General features: G+C 49.0%; 1 non-coding gene across 1 annotated transcript; it reads right to left on the bottom strand.

The window, feature by feature from the left end:
* Nucleotides 1-217: 217 nt before the first annotated feature.
* Nucleotides 218-291, bottom strand: Trnat-ugu. The gene has a single exon. It is a non-coding gene; the product is annotated as a tRNA-Thr (tRNA).
* Between the last annotated feature and the right edge of the window lie 1,991 nt (nt 292-2,282).

Genomic DNA, 2,282 nt, shown 5'->3' with positions numbered 1-2,282 from the left:
GTAACATAATTTCACAGTGGGGAAATCCTGTGGTTCGTGGCAAAAGTTATTGATAATTTCTCCAAAAGACAGGAATGCAACTGACTCATTCTCAATGCTTCGTGTAATAGCACGTCCTATTCATTGTTACCTCCAGCACATTTTCCCGGAGAAAGTACCTATGCAAATGATGACTGACAACCTCAGCTGCCGACAGGTGTGGACAGCTGAAAATGTGTGCCCCGACCGGGACTCGAACCCGGGATCTCCTGCTTACATGGCAGACGCTCTATCCATCTGAGCCACCGAGGACACAGATGAATTGCGCGACTGCAGGGGCTTATCCCTTGCACGCTTCCCGTGAGACACACATTCCCAACTGCCCACAATTCTACATATGTATTGTACCTTATAGACATTTGCCCACCCACTCATTACTCGCGCACGCTTTGTTAAAATCGAGTCAAATTTACCAACAACTTGGGGCGTGAGCCCACTTATCAATATAACGCTGTACTTCTGGCCTGGAAGGGTGCCAAAAGTCGTTGTCTCCTCTCCTGAGGCAAGCTGGCTCGCAATTGTTGTTAACTGTTCCTTGACATCCTGGCTCGTTGCACTGGGACATAACAGGTATATGAGCTAGCCCCACACTCGTTCTGTCGGGGATAGATATTGGAACCTTGTTGGCCACGCTAGTGCCTCATGATGCAGACAATTCACACAGTCAAGTCCCATGTTTGGACAAACATTGTCCTGTTGAAAAACGCCACCACAATATTGTCCATGAGAGAGAACACATGAGAACACAGGATCGCTTATGTATCGTTGTGCCGTCAGAGTTCCCTCAGTCACCACCAGGCATGACCTGAAGTTATAGCGGATGGCTCTCCACACCTTGACGCCAAGTGTAACATCGGTGTCCCTCTCCAAAGCACTGGAAGAATGAGACCTCTCCCCATGTAAGCGCGATACTCGCTGACAATGGTCATCCGGGGTAGTTCAGAACCGCGATTCATCGCTAAACACGATGCGTCGTGACCCTCAGTCCGTGCTTCCAATCATGGCACGATTCCAAATGCGGCCGTTTGTGCTGTAGTGCTAACAGCAGCCTAAGCGTGGGACGGTAATTCCCTGACCACTGGTTCGGAATGATACAGAGTGTTGCTGGTTGTCCTTTACTATCCGTGAAAACCAAATTGACCCTTGGCGCGGTGGCTGATGGGAGCGACTGTAAATAGAAAATACACTACTGGATATTAAAATACTATACCAAGAAGAAATGCAGATCATAAACGGGTATTCATTAGACAAATATATTATACTAGAACTGATATGTATTTACATTTTCACGCAATGTGGGTGCATAGATCTTGAGAAATCAGTACCCAGAACAACCACCTCTGGCCGTAATAACGGCCTTGATACGCCTGGGCATTGAGTCAAACAGAGCTTGGATGGCGTGTACATGAACAGCTGCCCACGCAGCTTCAACACGATACCACAGTTCATCAAGAGTAGTGACTGGCGTATTGAGACGAACCAGTTGCTCGGCCACCATCGACCAGACGTTTTCAGTTGGTGAGAGATCTGGAGAATGTGCTGGCCAGAGCAGCAGTCGAACATTTTCTGTATCCAGAAAGGCCCGTACAGTACCTGCAACATGCGGTCGTGCATTATTCTGCAGAAATGTAGGGTTTCGTAGGGATCGAATGAAGGGTAGAGCCACGGGTCGTAACACATCTGAAATGTAACGTCCATTGCTCAATGTGCCGTCAATGCGAACAAGAGTTGACCGAGACGTGTAACCAATGGCACCCTATACCATCACGCCGGGTGATATGCCAATATGGCGATGACGAATACACGCTTCCAATGTGCGTTCACAGCGATGTCGCCAAACACGGATGCGACCATCATGATGCTGTAAACAGAACCAGGATTCATCCGAAAAAATGACGTTTTGCCATTCGTGCACCCAGGTTCGTCGTCGATTACACCATCGCAGGCGCTCCTGTCTGTGATGCAGTGCCAAGAGTAACCACAGCCATGGTCTCCGAGCTGATAGTCCATGCTGCTGAAACGTCGTCGAACTGGTCGTGCAGATGGTTGTTGTCTTGCTAAGGTCCCCATCTGTTGACTCAGGGATCGAGACGTGGCTGCACTAGCCGTTACAGCCATGAGGATAAGATGCCTATCATCTCGACTGCTAGTGATACGAGGCCGTTGGGATCCAGCACGGCGTTCCGTACTACCCTCCTGAACCCACCGATTCCATATTCTGCTAACAATCATTGGCTCTCGAC

The sequence above is a fragment of the Schistocerca americana genome, chromosome 7 (genome assembly GCF_021461395.2).
Source record: "Schistocerca americana isolate TAMUIC-IGC-003095 chromosome 7, iqSchAmer2.1, whole genome shotgun sequence".
Classification (NCBI taxonomy): Eukaryota; Metazoa; Arthropoda; class Insecta; order Orthoptera; family Acrididae; genus Schistocerca; species Schistocerca americana.
This window is presented reverse-complemented; position numbering and strand designations above follow the sequence as displayed.